The 24,678-nt window shown below is 41.1% G+C and overlaps 1 non-coding gene across 1 annotated transcript; it reads left to right on the top strand.

Annotated features, from left to right (window-relative positions):
• The first annotated feature begins 23,766 nt into the window (after positions 1–23,766).
• Positions 23,767–23,873, top strand: LOC148119695 (U6 spliceosomal RNA). The gene has a single exon (XR_015735061.1). It is a non-coding gene; the product is annotated as a U6 spliceosomal RNA (small nuclear RNA).
• Positions 23,874–24,678: the final 805 nt, after the last annotated feature.

The raw sequence follows: 24,678 nt of genomic DNA, 5'->3' as shown, positions 1-24,678 counted from the left end.
ACCTATCCCTCCTCTGCCTAGCTATTGGCAATTCAGCTTTTTATTAGATCAATCAGCTGCCTTAGGCAGGCAAGGTAAAAATAGCAACACGTCTTTACATAGTTAAACAAATGCAACACATCTTTGCATAGTCAAACAAATATTCTATTCTACAACACTTGTGTCTTTTCTTCATGGTTTCAGTATTACAGCTATATTGTTGCTCATTGTCTCATAGTTCAAACAGAAACTTCCAACAAGGCTCTGAGAGATTCTCTGCTCCTTGAACTCTCATGCTTGTCAAACCGCTTCCTAAAAACAGATCTGACATGAAAACCAGTAGGACTTTACACAGACAGGCCATGTGACTTCTGAGACTACCACATCATAGTGTAACATGAGGGCCAGCTTGTTGGGGTATCTGTTTTCGCCCAGTACCCCACAGCCAGCAAGTCCCAGAGAAAATCAATCACACAGAGATCTCTATAAGTTATAAAGCTGATTGGCCCATTAGGTCAGGCTACTTATTAGCTCTTATAACTTATGTTACCCCATTATCCTTATCTACATTAGCACATGGCTCAATACCTTTTTCAGCGGGGCAGCTTACATCTTTCCTCTCTGGTGGTCTGGGCAGAACTGCAGAGGGAGCTTCCTGCTTCCCAGAATACTCCCAGTCTCTTTGCTCCACCTCTACTTCCTGTCTGGCTTTCCCGCCTATACTGCCTGCCTGGCCAATCAGCATTTTATTAAAATATGATTGACAGAATACAGACAATTCTCCCACACCACCATAGCTTCCACTTTGCCTCCTCTGGTATTCCCAAGGAAGCCAGCCACTAGGTATTAAGTAAGATACTCAAGGAACATGATTGTGCCCACATCATAAGAAACTGTGACCTTTGTCCAACCGCTAGGCTCTGACTGCAACCTCATGCCACCTCTTAATCAGACTTGCCCACCTCAACAACACAAATGTCTGACCTAGAGAATTCACCCAACACGATAAAGGATTGCTTTGTTTTAAACAACTAGGCTTTGAGGTGATTTGTTACACTGTCGTATATAAGTAAAATAATCCCAAGCTCATCATAAACTTCTGGTGCATTGACACCCAACTGCCTCCCAAAGAAACCATGTTACTGCCTTTTGTGCCTAGAAGTAAAATCATTCCAACTATGTGTCTCCTATTGAGCATTTGGTTATTCCTCATGAAGCTTTCATCCACGTAGGAATTACAGAGATAAAGAATTACCGGATAGGGGCTGGAGAGATGGCTCAGTGGTTAAGAGCACAGGCTGCTCTTCCAGATGTCCTGAGTTCAATTCCCAGCAACCACATGGTGGCTCACAACCATCTGAAATGAGATCTGGTGCCCTTTTCTGGCATGCAGGCATACATGGAGGCAGAGTGTTGTATACATAATAAAAATAAATAAATAAATCTTAAAAAAGAAATAATAAACTTTTTTTTTAAAAAAAAGAATTACCAGATAAAGAATATATGCCTTTCCATGCATTTTTCAAAATGTAGACATATAAACAAACTGTTACTATAGAAAAGACACAAATCACTATAGAAAAAACACAAATCAGAGAAAGACCTGTTAGTTGCTTTCTTCCATTTTATATATTCTTTGATTAAACCTGAAATTGTGAACTCATGAAAAACTTGAAAACACTGTTGTCCCAGAAGACTTCCACTAATTAAAAAATGCATTCTGGTGATATTAACAATGGAAACAAAGTGAGAGCTTTTGATATTACACAATAAAATGTGACAGAATTTAGAAGATCAAGCATAACTCAATGAACCAGTATCTCCCAGGCAACTAAAGCATACTGTCACAACGTTATTCATGGGTAAACAACATTCAAAGAGTACACGAAGCCAAATGATTTTCATGTAACAAAGTATGAAGAGTTTCTTGAGATGGTTTCAGATTTGGCATTTTAATTAATATTAAATTAATACTCTTTTCAAGCTCCAGATAGCATTAAAGGAGAGTTCTAAAGCGATCTATGACAGTTACAGAAAGTATTCCTCTTTTCTGAGCATGTACCTGCATGATGCCAGATTCTCAGCATGGGCTTCTACCCAAACAACATATTGCAGCAGATGGAATGTAAGCTGCGGAGGTGAGACGAGCTGTCTTCGACTGAGGCAGACCGTGAAAAGATCTGCAAAAATGTAAGACGATGTCACACCTTCTGCTGACAAGCATTTGTTTTGAAAACTATAGTACCTTTCACAAAAATATGTTCTTTGTATTAATGTGTAATTATTTTATTGTCACATTTAAATACACGACTTTCATGTGCTTACTTTTAATTTCTCATAAGATGTATATTGAAAGAGTCAATCAACAAAAACAAAAGCAAAAATTCTTTCCAGGGGCGGAGGGGGTGACACCAGTTTTCAAGAGTATAAAAGGGTTAGCTGACCAAGGACTTCCAGGTTTGCTGAGCTTCTACAAATGAAATGAAATTAAAGCACTTGCCATTCTCATACAGATAAAGAACCTGAAGTTCAGAGACATGGAGGAATTCTCCCAGGATGATGCAGAAAATGCAAGTAGCAGAGCCAGGATCTAGGGCTCCTAGTCCCTGGCTCGAAGTTCTTAATAGAACTATACCACATACATAAATATAAGAGATCACACAGATAGTTGAAACTGTCTAAATATAGCTACCCCAAGGATTAGCACTGTTATCACCCTTAATTTTCCCACACTCAACACTACAAGATCATTTTCTAACACAGATAGTTGAAGCAGTCTAAATACAGCTACCCCAAGGATTAGCACTGTTATCACCCTTAATTTTCCTATACTCAGTACTACAAGATCATTTTCTTACTCATTCACAGAAAAGGCAGAATAGCCTTTCCCACAAAGGTCTTCAATGGTGTGACAACATACCGAATATTCATGCAAAAGCAGCATCTTCTGAATATTCATGCAAAAGCATCATCTTCCATTCTGCGGAAGGTCCCTCAACTGAGAATGTCCTATACATCTCCATCACAGTCCTCCACACTAAGCTCTAGTCCTTGGTACTTTGACATCAGGCATCATAACCTACGGTTTGAAAGGCCTCCAACCATTCTGCAGCAGGATTTCTAGAAAGCAGTATAGCATGTTCACTCAGAGAAGTGCACTGGGGACTTACTAGAAACAAGGACCATGTTGCTGTGGCTGTGCTAAGTCATGTCAAACTTAGCACCAAGCTCCTTCTTGGATGGGCAGGACTGGCTTTCTCCCCTCAGCACTGAAATTTACGTTTTTCTAGAACTTAAAGAATTCAAGTCTTTCTATGTGCTCTATAGAGGTACCAGATTGGGCCTCACTCCTAATCTGGGCTAATGTCCAATAACCTTGACTGAGATTTTAAAATGTTCTAAGAATCTTCTCCTTCACATTTTTGTTGGTTTTCCTTGTGGATGTTCTAGGGTGTAGCACAAGTAGGTGTGGCAGCAATCAGGTGTGTGTTGTTTCTCCCTTAGAAACTCAGGAGGAGAGTGGAATGTGGTTTTGAAATATCTAAATCCATTCACCAAGAGGGTTGGAACAAGTAAAAAAAAAATATTCAGCAGATGGCAAATTTAAAAGACTCACAGAAGTCTCCAAATTCTTCTTCAAAGCATGCAGTTGGATATTTTTGTTTCACGAGATCTTTGCTAGAACATGACTTCTCTTGGCACAAGGCAGAGTTACAGATCTCCCACTGGGTCCTGCCAACAAAGCCCAGTAAATGTAGCAGTTCTTCATGAGAACGTAATGCCGCTTAGACTACAGGCCTAGTAATTAAGGAAATACCAAGGACAGACATGTTGCAAGGTTCAAGCTGTAGACCAAGGAAGTCCAGAACAAGAGAAGCTGACCCCCATGGTCAAGTTCAGCCACTCTGACACTACCTAGGAAAATCACTGAGCCCACTTTCCTATGAGAATATATGCGATCATTCCAGATGGGAAGTTGGAATTCAATGAAATAATGGTGTCTCCGCGATAAAGACATTTGTGTTCAATTAGAGGCCAAAAAGGTGGCCATGAGGAAAATACTAAGCGAATATGAAATTATTTATTCATATAATATAAACACATTAATGAGATTGAGGCCTAAGGAAAAAAATATGTTTAAAGACAAATAAAAAATTTAATGGTGACTGTACTTGAAATGCAATGGCTAAGATGGAAAATCTAAAAATTAATTCTTGGCTAACTTGAGAGGTAGCCAAAAGGTTTGTGTATGTGTGTCGATGTATGTGTGTGTGTGTGTGTGTGTGTGTGTGTGTGTGTGTGTGTGTGTTTCTCCCCTTACTCCTCCGGTTTGTTTCCATACAATTAATTTCCTTTCTCTCTTCCATTTCCTGTACCATTCAGGATCCTGAAGAAACTGAAACTGAATTTTTTCATCACCCTGCATTCCTCTTTTCTTTTCATTCCCCTTACCCTGCCAACTGTCAAGCATACATCTTGCTGTCAGTGTTTAGAATTCTGTCTCTGTTTCAGTAAAGAAAATTCTGGTGCCAGAAGCCCCATGCCTTCTCTGGATCTGAATAAGTTGGCAGTCAAAGAAATGCAGGCCAATGTAATCAAAGCGTCTAGCGGACAGGCCACCATTGGAGCACTCTGTGATCCCTGGCTCCTCTTTTCTCTTCATGGCAGCAGCAAACACGCAGACCCCAAGCGCTAATCCCTCAACTTTTCCTCTCTAGACCTGCTGCTTCCCCAGATTCCTCTTGGCTGCCTCAATAGTGATCCGTTTTCATGTAAGGAGTACAAGGCAAGGCCCACTGTGACCTAGTCTTAATCAGGATTTAAAAAAAAAATCTACTTGGTTCTTGGTGAGTACAAGCTTAGAGAGTCCCTGTTCGATGAATATTTCCATATCAATTGTTTGATGCAGACTGAAATGAAGAACCATGGGAAAAAGAAGTCCTCCTCTGCTAAAGCTTAGCTCCCTGGCCATCAACTCAGAAAATGTCATTGGTTATTATGTCGTTGTGGCTATGGTCTAGGTATAGAGCGCCACTTGGCTGCACTTGCAGTTGCTAATGACGTCAAGGTTCGGTCCCCTAAAGACCAGTGGCTTTTGCACAGAGGAAGATGCGTTGTGTGGCCCTGACTCACTTGCAGTCTTAAGCAGGGACTGAGGAGTTTGGACTTGCTCTGCTTGGCAAACTGTTGTAGGTCATGTTCATCCTGGGAAGCAGGGAGGCAGACGACTCCAGAGAAAACATCCTGCCACTATCCATACACAGTAGTAGCATAAAGGGAGGGGAGGGAGGAATGGGAGAGGAAAACAACATTGTCGTCACAGTATCCTCCTCTCCTCTCTCCCCAGCCCCTAACTCGCTTTTCACTCATATGAGATCCACATCGGTATCCCCCCAAACATCTTAATCAAAGTTTCCTTTATTAATAATTCTCTTGTACATGTTAGCTTTCATGGGGCCATGGGTAAAGAATGTCTCCCAGACCTGAAACATGAGGATTCTGTTGCGACTGATGTTTGATGTTGCCCTGGGCTACACAGAAAGAACCAGGCAAACGAGGAATAAATCACAAGACCCTGTCTCAAAAAAACAAAAACAAAAACAAAAACAAGAAGCCTCTGGAGGGACTACAGAGGACAATGCATAAATCCTAAGACTTACCAGTCCCTCCCTTCCATGCCTGAGCCTGACGCTCTCACTTGAACTTCATGGTGACTGTGGAAAAAGGTGGACTGGTCCTGGGACAGGATCACCCTAAAATGTTCCAAGTCACAAGACAAAGAAAGCTAGAGCATAGGGAGACTGCATTTCTTGGGCTCCATCCCTTTAACCTATGAGCCAACATGTACGTGCCACTGCCAAAGGAGACCTCTCCTGCCCTGGCTCCATGGGCATCTACCTATTGGCATCTACCTGATGCTCTAGGCAGCTGGGCGATTTGTTTTCCTGCCATCTGTTCCCTCAGATCTCTCCCTGTAGATGTCTTGGGTTTCATCTCTATAGTCGCAACAGACCCATCATGGAGGATGGAAGCCTCTTCAGCTGTGATACAGTCTTTATTGGAATACACACACACACACACACACACACACACACACACACATATATATGTATGTATGTGTGTATATGTGTGTATGTATATATGTATATGTGTTTGTATATATATATGTACATATATGTGTGTGTATGTATCTTCAAATAAGGAGCCACCAATTATGAAACGTAGAAGGATGTTGTATAACTTGCATCTCTATAAATGAAATGCCTGGCGCAGGCTATTTATGAGGCAAAGAGAGTTTGTTTTGTTTGTCTGTTATTGTTTTGTTTTCTTGTTTTCTTGCTTGGTTTTGGCTTACACTTCTGGAGGTTGAAGTCCAAGATGAGACAGCCCAGTTGTTTAGGAGACTGGCAAGGGTGGTATGTCAGGGTGAAAGCCCACGTGTCATAGCAAATGTATCTGGAGACAGAAAGAAGGAGGAAGGGGAGTGGGGTGAGAGTATGTTGGAAGAGAGGGAGAGGAAAAGATAAGGGAGTTACGGTCCCTTTGGGGGGCATATTCTAAAAGACCTAAAGATCTCCCCCTAATCTCACTTAACAGTCCACAGCACCGCCTAGCACCATTACTATAGAAATCAGATCTACACACTGGCCTTTGGGAAACAATTGCCCAAATCAGAGTGAAAGAGCATAGAAATTTCCTTTATTCCCCTAGATTCTTGCTGGCACACAAGATTATGTTATCTTTCTACTGTGGTGATGAAGAAACCACTGCCTCCTTTCCACCTCTCCTTGTCATCTCCCTGTAAGAAAACAGAGGGTTCATTATGAATCTAGGGAAGGAGTTTTTATTGGATCTCTGCCATCAGATAGCAGCATTTGCCAAACAGATAGCTCAGACTCCCTGTTGTCCTACCTCTTGATGACTAAATTAGCTAGGGTTTCTATTGCTGCAAAGAAACACTAGGAACAAGAAGCAAGTTGGGAAGAAAAGGGCTTATTTGGCTTACACTTCCATATTTCATTCATTGAAGGAATTCAAGACAGAAACTCAAGCAGGGCAGGAACCTGGAGGCAGGAACTGATGCAGAAGCTATGGAGGGGTGCTGTTTACTGGCTTGCTCCACATGACTTATTCTGCCTGTTTTCTTATAGAACCCAGTACCACCAACCAGCCCAGCGATGAAACCAACCACAATGGGCTGGGCCCTCCCCCATCAATCACTAATTAAACAAATGCCCTACAGCTAGATCTTGTGGAGGCATTTTCTCAATTGAGTTTCTCTCCATTCAGAGAATTCTAGCTGTGTGCCAAATTGACTTAATACTAGCCAGCACAGTGACCCTGAAGCTTGTCCTTTTAAGAACGTGAAGCATAGATCACTATCCAGGAAAACTGGCTACAAGTGTAAGAGAACCAGTAAACTCACCATCTGTCCTTCAAAGATTAAAGGATAATCCTACTCAGACCTCTCACCCTTTGTGTGCTTCAGTCTCTCATCGGAAACCAAGATCAGCTGAAAGTGTGACCAGCATAGGTCCTGAGTCCCTGCGCACAGGGGCCTGGACCTGCCTAACGTCAATGGACAGACTAGCCAACTGACTGAATAGTTAGAGAGAATTTCTGTTGAGCCCGCTTCCCACCTTCTGTCTGAGAATTAATTTTTCATGGTCCTTGAGTAGTGAAGAAGTAAATGAAGGAGTTGGGCTTCATGAAAGATTTGCAGATTGGATATACACAGGCGTGCACTCTGTTTCCCTCCCCAAACCGCACTAACGCATCTCTAAAGGGATTCTTTCCTAAGCCCTGAGTCGAAACAGCTGTTTGTCAATGGGGGGGGGGCATTATAAGCAACATTTTGGGAGGCAGGAATGTATGTAAATGTACATGAGCTATGGTTTGGGAATTGTTTGAATGTGTCCCTCAAAGATTTACATTTGGGAAGTTTGGCCTCCAGTGTGGCAAGTACAGAAGAACCCTTACCGTAAAGCCTGGGATGTTACTGGGTTGCCGAGGACCCCACCCCAGAAGAAATTAACTAGCTCTCAGTTAGTTGTTTGCTGTTTCTCCTCATCCCTCTCCCCTCCTCTCAGTCCTCCCTATCTTTCTTCTGCTCCCCCTCCTTCCCCTCCTGCTCCCCTTCTCTCCACCCCCTTCTTTTCTCTCTCCTACCTTCCCCTCTTCCTTCTGCTCTCTCTCCTCCTCCTCCTCCTCCCTCTTTTCCTTCTGCTCCCTCTCTTCCTCGTGCGTTGTTATTAGGGGAAGACTGACCCAGGGAGATGGCTCACAGGTGAAAGCACTTCCACACAACCCTTCCCATCTGCACTTGATCCCTGGACCGCATGTGAGAAAAGCTATGCACATCTCTAAGCCTCACCTTGCTCTCCTAGAGTGAGATTAGAGGCAAGGATAGGAGGATTGTCTGGATGCTCACAGGCCAGCTAACCTGGCAGGAACAAGGAGAGTTCCTGCCTCAATAAAGGAGCACATTTAGGGAGAGGTTTTCACTGTCTTTTCTCTGTATCTCGCCACCTGGGGTCCAACATCACAAGCAAACCCTGCCTCTGTAGGAGGGAGTCCCATGGTGAGGAAAATGGAGTATTATATCATGTTGCTCAGTTGCTTGGCTTCAGTTGAAAGCCCACCTAGGTGCTCCCTGTCTTCCTTTCCTCTGCCAGGTCACAGACTCCTACTGTAAGTACTGATTTCTGGATTTCTGTCCCTCTAGGCAGCAGAGCTGTCATCCATGTGTGTTCCCTATTGTCCTAGCATAGGCCTTCTTCCGTGTGCCGTTTCTCCAGTTCAGGGGCTCCATGCTAATCATTCTCACATCTCTGTCTGTCACACAAGTGGACATTTTGTGTGGAATGAGGACTTTCAGGGGAAATAAAGCAGCAAACTTCTTAACTACCCCTCAGATTTTCTTGGGCGAGCCAAACCTTCAGATGAGAGGTAGCCTAGTCCCATGAGTAGCTTGTGTCTCAGTCCATGCTATCTATGCACCCGAGAAATTTGCTCACATAATTTGAGCTTCTTTCTCCTAATAATGGGGGAATGTTTGCAGGGAAGGGAAGTTCTGGAAGAGGGAAGGAAGAAAGGAGGAATGTGAACACAGGTGACTGATCCCACTGAGTGAACTAACCAGTCCCAGTAGTCCGTGCTCTTTGACCTTTGCAAGATGCCAATGTCAAACCTGCTTCCCAGCAAGAGCATCCACCTCGCCCAGAGCGCTGTCATCCTTCAGCAGATCCCTTAGCCCTGTGTCTCACAAGAGACAGTGAAGCTCAAAGTTTGTTTATAAAAACCATGGTAACCCCAGGCTCGCTGGGAAGGCCAACAGCATTTCCAGCAAATAAAGCACAAGGCTGCACCCACCAAAGCCCTCTAGAATGACAACTCTGAGAGGGTTGTCAATTCATCTGTTTCTCCATCCCTGAACAACCTTTTGATGATGAATTTCAAAGCATTTTAATCCTTTGATGGTCTTACAGTCCCGTCCTACGAGACACTTAGAAAACATTCTCCTTGCCAGGAATCCCATTACAGTCCAGCCCCACAACATCACTGGAGGAGCTTGCAGCCTTCGTTTTGATGGTCTCATTTTAATGGGATATGTGCATCAGATGTGATCTTCTTCGTCATGCATCTGTCTTCTTTCCTGTGTCTGTGTAGTTTGGACTGACATATGGACTCAAGTACAAGGAGTTCAGAGGGCAAGACGATGCTAAGAAAGATTCCAGCAGAAGAAAACTGGCATAGGTATTTGAGTGAAAATGGCCCCATAGGTCCACAGAGAGTGCCACTCTTGGAAGGGGTGGTCTTGTTGGAGAAAGTGCGTCAATGGGAGGCAGGCTTTGAGATTTCAGAAGTTCAAGCCAAGCCCAGGGTCTCTCTCCCTCTTTTTCTGCTGCCTGCGGATCCAGATGTAGAACTCTCAGCTACTCTCCAGTATTATGTCTGCCTGCACGCTGCCATGCTTCTCACCGCGATGTCAATGGGCTAAGCCTCTGAAACTCTAAGCCAGCCCCAATTAAACCTTTTCCTTTATAAGAGTTGTTGTGCTCATAGTATCTCTCTATAGCAATAGAAACCATAACAAAGACAGCTGGAAAGAAGGGAAAGAGAAGGCATTGAATGAGCCACATACGCTCAAGCCAAATTTGCTTGTGAATAACCAAAGCTGGGACCACTTCAGAACCACAAAGCTACTAGGAATAGCTGCCCCTAAGTTATCAATCCTGAGGGGCAAAATTACCAAAGAATCTGTTCGTCCCCTCTCAGTGGTCACTGGCTGAAGGAGCTGGCGGAGAAACTGGAAATCGTTTTCACATGCTTCTCATTTGCTGAAAGAAATCACTGGGCTGTGAGAACTGCCAAGATGTGGGCTGCCCCTCTGAATGCTGTGAACATGTTTTACTACCATTGATTAATAAAGAAGTTTCTTTGGCCTATAGTAAGGCAGAATACAGCTAGGTGGAAAAGCTAAACTAAATACAGGGAGAAAGAAGGCAGAGTCGAGGGAGACGCCAGCAAGTAGGAAATCAAGATGTGAGGCAACAAGTCATGAGCCTTGGGGTAAAATATAGACTAGTAGAAATGGGTTAATTTAAGTTTTAAGAGCTAGTTAATAATAAGCCTGAGCTAATAGGCCAAACAGTTTGTAATTAATATTAAGCCTCAGAGTGGTTATTTGGGACCTGGCGGGTAGGAAAGAAACCAACAGTTGCACTGCTACACAATGTTAAGGACAACAAGGGATGGGGTAGACAAACAATACAGCCCCCAGCTCCCACCCTCAGTCCTATGCCTAAGGTTGCAGGATTCTAACCTTACATACATACATACAGGTATCTGTATGTTTGGACTTCCCTGCCTGCTACAGAATGGCTGTTGGTGATGTGCACACATTCCTGCCCTTTGCAATAGCTCTTTGTCCACTCATCACGGGTCATAGTTGGTGATAGAGATGGAGAGTTAGATCTTGCTAGCTGTCTAGTGCATGCTTCTGTTTTTCCTCCCAAAGTTCTTCAAATAGCTACTGTAATTATCTTGTACTATTGAGTCCCTACTTCTCTGGGTTAAATATTTCCAGGTACCTTAGTAAGTGGAATACAGAAGCATCCCTCAATGTATACGCAATGCCTTACTGTTTGTGAAACATGATACATAAAGTTATCACTGCTCTAATTCCTCGCATATCAACCATAGGGGAGAAGAGGCCCTGAACCAAGACCTCTGGCAGCTGAAAAACAAACAAAAACAATAATGGCAACAACAGCCAACAGCAGCAAGGAAATGCACCTTTTCCCAGAGCTTTCTAGAAGGACTCAACACTGATTTAGTCCAGTGTGACTATGGACTTCTGATCTCCAGAGCTCTAAAATATTAAACTATCTCATTTAAAACAAAATTTGCATACCAGGGCCCATCTGTGAGGCTGAAGGGTTGTGAGGATCTATTATAGAAAGCAGAGAAAATATAACCAGTTAGAACACAGGCGGAGCTGGACTTTACTGTCAGGCAGGTAAGTTTTAGAATAAAGAATATTGCCACGGATCAGAAAGATGTCGCATGATAAAGGGGTCAGCTATTCAAGAGGCGATGTGACAGTTCTGAAATGTAAGTAGCTAGCAAGAAAACTTCAAAAGGAAATTTTCTAAGCCCATAACTGATAATTACATTTTCAGGTTTCAATATCTACCTCTCAAGAAATACATATTTTGAGTTTTACCTATGACTCCTAGTGCATAACTCCCTCCCCAAGACTGGTCAGAGAAACTGAAAGTTCTCGTCTCCAAAGCAAGTCATAGAAACTCTAACAACAATACATACACACACAGAGACAGACAGACAGGCATACACACACACACACACACACACACACACACACACCTTTCTGTGTTGGAGCTAACCATAAAGAAAATCTCTGTGGGGCTGGAGAGAGGGCTCACTGGTTAAAAGCATTGACTACTTTTCTAAAGAACCCAACTCATGGTAGCCCACAGCCATTCATAACAACAGTTACAGGAAGTCAGTGACATTTTCTCTGAAGGGAGCAGGCATTCAAGTGGCACACAGAAATGTGTGAAGTCAAACCACAAATACGTATAAGATAAAACATATTTAAAAATAAAAATGAAAATGAACACAAAGTAATTTTTAAAAATGATCTCTAACCTACCCTTGTCTGAGAATAAGTCTTAAGACTTCTTCAATCCACAGGGCACTTACCTATACTCTGGACGGAGCAAAGCTTCACAGGAACCAAGAAACATAACTTTTGTGGCCTTCCCTATGGTCTCTCTCAGTATCACATACACAGTGAAATCTTCATGCTGACACTCAAAGGGAAGTTCAAATAGGTGCAGAGATCTTAATGGCTAGAGGCGGGGAAGTCCCTGTTGGGTAGGATGTATCTAGAGCCCACGGATGCTTCCCCCTCCTTCTCTCTTCTCCTCTCCCGTATTTCATTCTATGCACTTCTTCCTCTGTGTTCTTCTGAATACTCTATAATAAACTAGCAAATGTATTTCTTTGAGTTCTATGACCCGCTCAGGCCAGTTAATATAGGTCAATAATAAGGTTTAGAGGACCCTAATTTGTAGCTGGTGGGTGAGAAACTCAAACTTGAGACTGGCATCTGAAACAGGGGCAATCCTGAGACCGAGCCCTCGACTGGTGGGATCTGACACTATCTCTAGGTAGAACAGTTCCAAACCAGATAGGTTGGAAACTCCAGCACTGCCTGCGTACTCGTTGACAGAGACAAACATCCACGCGTTTAGAGTCACAGAAGTAAGGGAGCATAAGGGACAGGAGTCGTTCTTCCCCCCGACACACACCAGTAGCTACTTCCATTAGAAAGTCCTCCAGTCAACAACTTCAGCTTCCATCTTAAGAAACTGCGGGAATATTAAACCGAAGAAGTAAAGCAAACAGAATAAATAGTAAATATCATAAACAAAGGCCAACTAGCAGAAAAGTAGAAGAGAAAAATATGTGGAAACCAGAACTTCTGGCTTGAAAAAGTCAGCAAGACTGATAGCCCTCTAACCAGAAAAGCTGGGGGAAGTAATGGAGACGACAGATAGATCACTAGTATTAGAAACGCAAGACGCCTGCATCTCTAAATCGACAGATAGTAAAGCAATGATAGGGATGTGGTACATGCAACTCTACAGCAATGATTTCAGCAACTTACATGGGCCAATTCTTTGAACACAACAAACTAATCAAGCTCACTAGAAGAAGCCAGACCAAAGAAAGAGTGGGTACTATGTGATTTTATTTATATAAACTGCTAGAAAATGGGAGCTAAGATGAAGAGAAACTGGTGCCTGCTGCCTGGGGGCGTTAGGGGTGCATAGGCTGGGTCAGGGAAAGGGGACGCGGTTGACTGCAAAGGGGCAAGAGGGAAACTGGGGGAGGAAGTAAAGAATATTTTCATTGTGCGGTGATGATTTCACCACAATCAAGTGGTAAATGCACACATCAGAGCACATTAAATTGCACACTTTGAGAATGTACAGTTTATTTTAATGTCAGTTATACCTCAAAAAAAAAAACTGTGAGGTTTCCTATCTAATTCAGGAGGTTGTTCTCTAAACTGTGACTTTGTGTTTAAAGTTTGAATCTGAGGAATGATCCAACTTAATTAAAAGTGAAACCCATCCCCAAACAAGCTATTTATATCCTGTCATATGCATTGCTAGGAAGCCTTTTATTTATTTATTTTTTTCTGAGACAAGTCGGATTACGGCAGAGATGGAGCACTAAGGGGAGGGGAGAGCATTTGGCTGGAGGCACCAAAAGTGCCAATGACACAGACCAACAGCTTCTTTTGCCCGCTGTCTCCCCAAGCAATATGCACACTACAGAGTGAAGAGTGCCCATTTTCTTTGCTTCTGGTCTGAGGCATGAGGACTGAGTCCAGCCAGCTTGCCAGCTACTCTCTCCTGGCCAGGCCACACACTCAGCAAATTCTCTTCCAAGTCACTGTATACTGAGCCTTTAAGGACACTGTTTGGTGCCTTACTATAGGCAAGTCAAAGAGCTGCATTACTTAGCAATGGACTTCAATGAGGAATCAGTTTGGGTGCCTAACATTGGCAGTGAAGTGTTTGATGCACGAAGGGAATCGGGCTGTTCTAACTCATTTGCAACTGAGCGAGTTTTCCCTCCCCACAAATTTCCCTCCAACCTAAACTTGGCTCAGGTACATTCTGCAAACCAGAACCCGGGGTGCTTACAAAACAAGGAGGTCTCATGGGCACTAGAAAAGAACCTGAGGCCTGGCCTGGAGGAGGGTTGTAATTCCTCCTGCCATTACCAAGTCTCCATCCATCCGCTGGAACCCTTGGGGTTTCCTCCCACTGCTGGGGATGCCGCCACTCTCCCAGAAATGCCACCACAGTTGCCCTTGGCAATCCTTTCTTGTGCCATGTCCTTTCTCAGGAAGATGAATACAAGCCGTGCATAGCTGAATGTCAATCCCACCCTTGGCAACCAGCAGTCTCATTAAGCAAAGACTCAAAGGACTCTGAGGGGAAATAAATTTGACAGAATCTGGAGTTCAGGGAAGAACCAAGAAAGGGGAAGAGACATCTTGGCATATGGGGGCCGCTTTCAGGCAATCCTTTTTATCCCCGAAGCCCAGCATCTTTATTTTCTGGTGTGAAGACCATTTAAACTCTATCTCTCAGTTTATTTCATCAGAAAAATCTGTGATTTGGGATCAGGAGTAGAAAGAATTGGTACAAAGACAAGGGTCTCTGTACCTCTCATAGAACTTGAGTTTATCAAGGATGACCTGGGCTTTTCTTGTCTTGACCGGCCTCTAATTCATAGTGAACCCTCAATGTCAGTCAGTCTCTCTCACAGACTCCATTTCTCTATCTTCTGAAGAATTCTGGACTCTGGGATTTAATCTTGAAATTTCTGTGCTGACAGATTTAGTAACACCGTCCTCTGATTGCTGGCTGAAACTCTGGCCTATCGGGAAATCAGTCAGATTCTGACGGAAATAAACATTGTCCATGAATACACTTCAGTTAGCATTGGCTGCATCCTACCTCCTGCAACATGCCTGGGACAGTCTGGCCAGAGAGCCATCCAGTCTGTGCTACAGAGAGCCACAACTGCAAAGGCATCAGAGAAGATTAAATGAGATTAATTCAGAAACAATTGACTAAGAAAAGGTCCTGTTGGCCAGGTTCCAAGAAAACTCTTTTCCATGTACCGTGATCAGGCTGCCTTTGAAATTTCAGAGTCTTAGTAGGGGGGAAAAATCCAATTTTGAATGTTTCATACGGCACTCAGTACTTTGCCCTAAATAGATTATCATGGCATTCATCACAGCCCAACTTTATCTGGTATTAATCATTTGTAATAACAGAAGCCAAATATCATAAAGCAAGACTTCACTTATTCAGTGTCACGGAGGTCAGTTCATCACCTTCTTAACTACACTGAAGAACCAACTCCAGCTTGGGTGGAATTGAAATGGTCTTTCTTTTGTGTGTGTGGTGGGTGTGGCTGTGCTCACCCAGGCCTGCGCCTGTGGAGGTCAGAGGTCAATGTCAGATGTCTTCCTTTATTACTCTCTATCTTATTTTTTGAGATAGGGTACTGAGTGATCCTGGAGCCGTCTGTCAACTAGTTCTCCTCGTGAGCATTGCCTGCAACAAGTGTCCATGGTGAGAACAAGGAAATGAATGAGGAGAAACTGGGAACCAGATCTGAATAGAGAAGTGGGAGCCAAAGCTTGTTACTGGGAGATGAACAGGAAGCTGGGAGATGGCAGTGTGGAAGAGCAAAGCCGGTTCTTGTGACCAGAACAATAGAAATAGATCTGGACTCAACAAACTGAAGATGACTGTGACCTCAGATACAGACATTCCACTGCCCAGCATCTGACAATGGAGCCAAAATGCACTGATGATCTCCTTTAGGCCACAATAACCTTAATGCTGTAGAATCTGGCTAGGGGATCAGGAAGCTAGGCCAAGGCCAATTCTCTTGAGACAGAGAACCAGGTAAGCAAAGCAACCAAAGAGTGCAACAGGGCAGCACTGTCTATAAATGGTAGCTGTACAGAATAGCCAAGGATTAGGAAGGCAGAGCCAATTAGAAAGGCACAAAGATGAAAGATCAGAGATAGCAGCAGATGAGATAGCTTTGAGGCTGGGAATAACATGGGCAACATTGCTCTTTGGATAACATTCAACAACCAATTGAAATCCATCTTTGTGTCTGTGAACTGGCCCTTCCCAGTGCCACTCTGCTAAAAAGACTTTCTCCATTAATAATAGGTCTTACTACTTTAAGAATGGACCTCCTAACCCATATTTTTGAACCAGGGAGGAGAGCTGTGTCTACCAGATGACTTGAAACTTCCATGCTCCCAAAGAATTGTTCTTGACTTGCTTGCCAAACTCCACACTCTGTTTTCTCTTCTACCAAGATCTATTAGCTTCTATCTACTTTTATAGACGGAGGCTGCTTGTTTGTTCTTGATTGTCCAGACCCGAAATAATTACATAGAAATTATATTATTTGCAATACTGTTTGGCCAATAGCTTAAGTGTATTTTTAGCTAGCTCTTATATCTTAAATTAACCCATTTCTATTATTCTGTGTATTACCATGAGGCTCAGGTTTCCTGGCAAGGTTCCGGCTGGCAGTTCATGTCTTTCTCCTCTGGTGGCTACATGGAGTCTCCTCTGACTCCACCTACTCTCTCTATACATCTCTGTTTAGATTTTCCACATGGCTTTACTCTGTTAAGCCATTGGCTGAAAGCAACTTCTTTATTAACCAATGACAATTAAACATATTAACAGTATACAGAGGAGAATTCCACATCTCCTCCCCTTTTTTGTCTAATTAAAAAGGAAGGTTTTAAATTTTAACATAGTAAAATTACACATAACAAAACAGGTATCAAACAAGAATTACAGTTATACTATTTATGTCTATTTTATCTTTTATCATAACTAAGAAAACTATAATTATAGCTATCTATCCTTCAACTCCATTAAAGACCTCAGAATGATATAATATTACCTAAGTTAACAGGAAGTGCATTGTAAGCAAGTCCCAAACTCTAGAATTGACAGAGGCATCTCACTATCTGGAGAGTCAACTAAAGTTTTTGTAATGTTGGAGCATCCATCTTCAGCCTACAGGTCCATAGTATCTGGCAGACTTTTCCATGAAGCAGGAAATTTCAAAGACAGTTCCACCTATATTGGCAGTTTGTCAGTCACTTTTGTTTGTGTCCTGCATAATGTCTGGCAGACTCTTTCATGAAGCAGGAACCCCGAAGGACCGTCTCACCTTTAGGCAAGTTCAGCAGTCATCTTTCTCTGGGTTCTATATCTTCAGTTCATACAGCGTAACATCAAGCAGTCCAGGCAGGGGCAGTTTCTTGCCCAAATGGCTAACAAACTCCATAAGGAGCCTCTTTGATGCCCATCATCTTCTTGAAGTAGATGGTGAAGCCAGGAGCACATGTGTCTCATTGTCATGAAAAGTCTAAGTTCTTAAAACATTTTAAGTGCCATATTCTGTTAGTCTTTGAAAGGTCTAAACAATAACTAGCCATTTGAAATATATCTTTGTACATCTAGAAAACCTAACTAACATGACTAGAAGCTTGACTATTATAGATGATTATCTATTAACCTGTATTTCTTAATTATACATTACATTTTAATGTAATGAGCTGCACAAACACAATACCTTAATCAAGGGCAGAAATATACATATAACAAAATTGACCTTAAATTTGTATCAATAGACCAAGGTCCATACCAATGCAAAGTATTCATCTCTATAACATATTCCCCTTTAAATGTAAACAAATATTTAAAAACAATTGTTCTTTCAAAATTGCTTCCTACTTTTTGTTGGGTGATTTTGAGATTCACGGAGACATTTCATGGGGTCTTGGTCCATCAAACTACATTAGCCTGGAAGGACTCCACAGGTTCTCATCTTCTGTGGAATAAAAAGCAGAATTTCTTTTCCAAAGTAGCATATTCTTAGACCCAAATTTTGAAATCAAGATACATTAAATATATAAATATATGTATATATATATATATATATATATAGGTTTAGCTTAACAGCTTGTACAATAAAATATCTTTTTGTACTTAACTCATTCACAGTCAAAAAAATTTATAAAGAAAGCACAATAATAGACATAATTCAGACTCTCTTGTTTAAACAAAAGGGGAGGTTATAGGGAACCTCCTTCAGACAATGGCCTTTGAGAGGCTAGACCACCATGAGAGGCATGGCCCTAGGTACCAAAAAGGTATGTGTCTGCCTCCTTACTGTCTCTCCCATCTCACCTGAATGCTGGGTTCGGTTCCTGTTCCCCGGTTGTACAGAGGACTGTAATCTGTGAGTTACACCTAAATAAAGAACCCCTTTATTGTATTCAGTTCTGAGCTAGTGTGGGATTATTTAATTCGTGTTCACCTCCATCTATAACCCAGTCCTGTTCTATGTAATATCACTTGTATCCCCAGGCAGGAAGATTTAAGGAGATTTAGCCAGGTAAATCATGTTGCCCTGCCTAAGCTCAAAAGAAGATTCAGGTTTCATAGAAGCTTGAAGTAAATACAATTTTAAGAGTTCTCTTTGGGCGAAAAATATAAAACAATGAAAAAATAGGTATACATATTAAGAATAAACCTGAGCTGGTAAAAAATATCTTAGACTTAATATTTATTAGATTCATGATAATTCTACCCTGTTCAAGTAGAAAATGTAAGAATGTTTCCATTTCTTCATTATCTGAATTCCTCTTAGTAGTCACTCTGTCATTGACCCATGACCTAATGTCTAGGTCTACGCCACACATGACCACACTTCTGCTTTATCATTGCTTTTTTGGAGTTCTTCAAGTTTCAAAAACTAGCACTCCCCCTTTTTGGAAGTGTTCTTGGCCAGTCCCCCCCACAGACAATCCTTCTTAGATAAGTTTGATATATCCGTAACTTACAATTCTTTATAGGACTCCGGGTGTGTTTAAAATAAGGTCCATGCTCATTACCACAACCAGCAAGGCTTTATGCCATAGACCCTTGCCTAGCTCTCCAGATTCGTCCTGTACCCCTCCCTCTCTTCCCTTTTAACCTCTCTTCTTTGATCTCCTTTTCTGTCCCATCTGTCTGGAATTCCCTGACCCACAGCTGAGACCTTCTTGTCACTCGAGTGTCAATTCCAGCATCTCCTCCTGTATTCTTTCCCTGCCGTTGTTGTAACAAATTACCACAAATGTAATGATTTGAGCAATATTAACATATTATGAAAGTATTGCAGTTATGGCGTTCAGAAGGTCAAAAATGGATCTCACAGGGCTGAAGTCACAACCTTGGCAGTGTGCCTTCTGAAAACTCTAAGAAAGAATCTATCTCCTAGATTTTTTCCAGATTCTGAAAATCTCTCTAATTCTTCAACCCTTTCTTCTTGCTAAAGGTAACAATGATGAATCAAGTCCTATGATCATTCAGATTTTTTTCTGCTTCCCTTTTGGGAACTCTTGTAAATAGGTTGGACTCAAGCAATCTATTATATTCCCGTAGTAATGACATCTGTCATCTCAGAATTCTGCCTAAACTCTCCAAGTTCTGCATATTGGGATAGTGCTATCTTTAGAAGATTCTATACTTTGTGTTACACATTTCAAGTTCCCCGAACACCTAACCTAATGCACCCAGTGTTCCTCACCACTGTGCTAGTCACTCTGGGTTCTATCATCTGTCATTCTCTAAAACAATCTAGCCATTTTTATCTGTCTTCACTGAAGGAGTGAGCTTCCTAAGGATAAGGAGCTTGCATTGCTCGTCAGTGTTAGTTCTGTGTCAAAGCGCTGAGCTTAGCACATGGCAGGGACCCCATGAGTAAACAAATGGACAAAAGAGCTGGAAATGAGAGAAGTGTATTTTACTTTACGTTTTGCTGTTATAAAACACAGAACAAAAGCAACTTAAGAACTTATTTTGGCTCACAGTTTTGGGTGCTGATCATTGTGGCAGAGAGTCCATAGCAGCAGGATCCTGAGACAGCTGGCTACATTCATCTACAGTTAGAGAGACCACAGCAGCAGGAACGTGAGAGAGTTGGCTACATTCACCGACGGTAAGAGAGACCATAGCAGCATAAATGTGAGAGACCTGGTTAAATTCATCTACAGTTCAGAAGCAAAAAACATTGAATTCTACTGTTTTGTTTTTATCCCCAGTCCGTAGAATTATGCCACCTGCATTAATCTAATCTAAAGAATTCCTCACAGACACACCCAGAGGTCTGTTTCCATGGTAATTCTAAATGCCATGAAGTTGGCAATCAACATTAATTGTCACAAGAACCATGTGATACAAAGTTAAAGCAGATACCCTTAAATGCTTCATATAGATATTATCAAATTCTATTATGTGGTTTAGAATTTAGAAATTGGCTAGGTTAAATTTCGGGTCATTGACTAAGGAATAATGTAATTGTCAACATTTACTAAGTCTCAATCTCCTTGTCAATTACAGAACCATAATAATACCATTTTACTAGGAATTTTTATTGATTTAAAATATTTGTGAAAGGTTCTTGGCATGGTATCTTATACAGTATTTACATAGATACCTATTTTTATTACCAGTTCCCCTTTTACAGATTGGGGAAACTCAGGCAAGCTATTGAGTGGTGGATCTAGGAATTTCATCCTGATCTGTTCAGTGGCAAAACCTAGATGCACTGTAGCTACTATTTATTTACAATTATCCTGCTAAATCAAAGCCCAGAATTAGAGTCATGGAATTGGGCAATTTGTCTGTGTCTACAAAGTAGCTCTACATATATCTAAATGAGTATTAGCAATAGTATGTAGGAAACACTAAATGCATATGGAGCTGTTGTGGACTGAAGACTTGTGTCCCCTTAAAATGCATATGCTAAAGCCTTAACTTCTGGGTATCTGGTATTTGAGAGCAGGACCTTTGAGAAATTATGTTTAAATGCGATCGTGAAGGTGATACATTGTGATGTCATTGTTGTAAGAGGGGAAGGGACATGAGCGACCTTGTTCTCTCACTCTCTCCTGCTTTCTCTCTCTTTTAATTGTATTGTGGCCTCCAGTCTAAAGCTTTCCTAGAATAAGTGATTTACCTCCATGTCTCATTGTGTCCTTCGACTTGGAGACTGGGGCCTTGCAGCTTCTCTTTCGTCTTTGAGAATCTTGGCCATAACTCACATAATTCTTAGCAACTACTAGTATCTATGGGCTCTGATGTCGTCCTGTGGAGGACAGCACTGAAGACATATTATTCAAAAGACAGCATTTTCCTGGAGGTAAAGTATGTTGCAAAAGAAACTGAAAACCCATGACTACAATGATTACCATCCTCTGTGACCTGTTACATGAGTCCTGTATGGGTTAAATCTGGTGCAGGAAGACAGTGAGCCATCATCTCCCCCGCACAGCAGATTAGTAGTGAAAGTTTCTCAACTGCACTGCAAGATGATGTTTCCACCAAAGACCCACTGAACTGCCGCTGACCCCTTCTGCCTGGGCTTCATGTTGCACCAGCTCCCTAACTGGAAAGCATCACAGTCACGGCCCCACCTTAAAGCCAACCACCTTATGCTCCGTATCTGTAGTTAATTGGCTTCATTAAACGCATTTCACCCTGGGAGAAGAACCTAGTGTGTAGCACCTGGGTGACAGTAAATACAAAATGGTGGCTCTTTTCCTCTTCATTTAACAAGTGAGTGTGGTTTAGAGAATGCATCTGAAAAACCTACAGCTCACCCCGGACTAAACTATGACTACAGGGCAGGTACTTTCCAAAGTACTGGGAAATGTTGAGACAAAGGACATTTTAACCATATGGTGCTTACATCAAAGCAAACAGCTTAAACACCACCATTAAAGCTCAAGACTCTTCAGAACAAAGTGTCTATAAAATTTTGACCTGAAAATGATGACACATTCTGCCTGGCCTCTGTATTGCGAGTAAAATAAAATGTTTGTGAATAATATAACTAAAGGCAAGCAAGAGATTACATTTATTCAATGACATGATCTAACAGAAACACACACACCACCAAAAAATGTGGACAGAAGAGGTAATTTTATAGAAATATAATAATGAGACTTTATGGGTAGAATAGCATTCAATTAGAATAAGCAAAACAGTAAGCATAGTGAGCTATGGACATTAACAGGAAGTAGCATTAGTAGGAACATATGAGCTGTTTTCCTTTGACAAAAGAAATAATAAGACGTATAAGTTAGAATGAAGAGGGTCTATATAACATGCAAAGCTGAATATCTACACTCACAAGAGATATTATTTTTATTTCTTATAGGAAACTCATCACTATTTTCTGAGGCCATCAAAAATTTATGATGATTTATATTATGCCACAAAAATGGATCATAAATTCCAACTGTTGGTACCACAGAGGCAATATTCTGTGCTGCTAAAACAAAACAAAACTATATTGCTAGCTTCCCAATTTATGTATTGAGCTAGTAAAACCCGGTAGCAATCATTGATAAATATGTCATAAATCTACTTTAAATGTAGCTGTAAAATTTAAAAAGTATAATATTAGAAATATAAGACTTAGGAGTATATTATAAGAAAAATGTGTGGTGAACAACTAGCTTTATCCCAGGAATACAAGGCAGATATTTAACCAATTTCTCTTCATAACATAAATTAAAAATAGAAAACACCATTATCTGCTATTAGATGCTAAAAACTCATTTGATAATATTCAAAAATAATATTTATAAACCAGAAGTGGAGAAAACTTTATGTTGCTAATAACCACAAAAACAAATGGTGATATGATTATAATGCAAAGAAAAATTTGCAGTATAGATTTTTGTCATTTAACACTCACAATCTTCTCTGTGAACAAATTATTATCTCAAACTTATAATGTAGAACAAAAGCACAGAGAGAGAGGTTAGACACCTACACCTGGAAAGTAGAATCCAAACACAAAATTATAGTCACTCTTTCCTTGTGCATTCACACATGATTTCCTGCATGATCTATAAGGACAAATGAATTAAAAACTATTATAAGTGTATGTCATACATAGACTTACGTACACAATACATGCAATGTACTATGAGTACACAGTGTACAGTAATGCAACTTCTAACAATAACAATATAAAGACCATGGGAATAAAACAGTATTTCATTATGGTGCTGAAATTAAGTTGTCACCAACTCATTTAACTGAGGTTTAAGAATTAGTCACCACATTACTCATAAAAGAGTTTTTATTAAAAAAAAATACGCAAAAGAAATAAGACAATCAAAACTGCTTTCCATAACAATCAAGTAAATACAAAGGAAGATAGTAACAAAGGAAATGAGGGAGAAAAAAAATGAAGATACACAAAGAAAAATCAAAATAGCAGCTCTAAGCCTTTCCTTATCCATAGTTAGATTAAACGCAAATGGATGAAAACTTCTCATCGAAAGGAAGGGTTGACTTCTGGGGCAAATCTCGGAGCATTTGCCTAGCATAGACACAGCCCTGGTTCTATCTCAGAAGTGTAGAGGGGAAAGGCACAGAAAGGGGCAGAAACAAAATAGCGTGATTCAACTATTGGCTGTATACAAGAGGCACACTTCAGATCCAGACATACAGAGAGAGAGAGAGAGAGAGAGAGAGAGAGAGAGAGAGAGAGAGAGAATCGAAACCAGTGTTCCCTGAAAGCAATGCTCAAAGGAGCAGCAATGAAAAGCTAAGAGAAGTGCTCGCTTCGGCAGCACATATACTAAAATTGGAACGATACAGAGAAGATTAGCATGGCCCCTGCGCAAGGATGACACGCAAATTCGTGAAGCGTTCCATATTTTTGCAACATGACACCGCCAGAATCCAGGGAGCTCGAAACTAGAAGAATTGAACACCCTACGCCAGAAGAAATAGAAGAAATTGACTCTAAGCGCTTCTTTATGAAAATAATAGAGGAAATTAAACAGGAGGTGAAAATCTGCCGTAAAGAAATGGAAGATAAGTATAACAAAAAAATTGAGGAAATGAGTAAAGAAATGGAAGAGAAATATACCAAAAAGTTTGAAGAAATGAGTAAATCCGTAAATGAAATTCTGGGAAACCAAGAAAAAACAATCAAACAGGTAATAGAAACAGTTCAAGATTTGAAAACTGAAATGGAGTCAATGAAGAAATCACAAACCGAGGGCCGGCTGGCTATGGAAAATCTGGGTAAACGAACAGAGACTTCAGAAACAAGCTTAACCAATAGAATACAAGAGATAGAAGAAAGAATCTCAGACTCTGAGGACACCATAGAGAAATTAAACACTCTGTCCAAAGAAAACAGCAAATCCAACAAATTCTCATCACAAAACATTCAGGAACTGTGGGACACAATAAAAAAACCAAATCTAAGAATAATAGGAGTAGAAGAAGGAGAAGAATTGCATTTCAAAGGTCCAGAAAATATACTCAACAAAATTATAGAAGAAAACTTTCCCATCCTAAAGAACGATATTCCTATGAAGGTTCAAGAAGCATACAGAACACCGAATAGACTGGATCAGAAAAAAACATCCCCTCGTCATATAGTAATCAAAACACAAAGCATTCAGACTAAAGAAAGGATATTGAAAGCTGCAAAGGAAAAAGGTCAAGTAACTTA

The sequence above is a fragment of the Myodes glareolus genome, chromosome 15 (assembly GCF_982192425.1).
Source record: "Myodes glareolus chromosome 15, mMyoGla1.1, whole genome shotgun sequence".
Taxonomy (NCBI): domain Eukaryota; kingdom Metazoa; phylum Chordata; class Mammalia; order Rodentia; family Cricetidae; genus Myodes; species Myodes glareolus.
The sequence above is the reverse complement of the archived record's forward strand: the minus strand, read 5'-3'. Positions and strand labels throughout refer to the sequence as shown.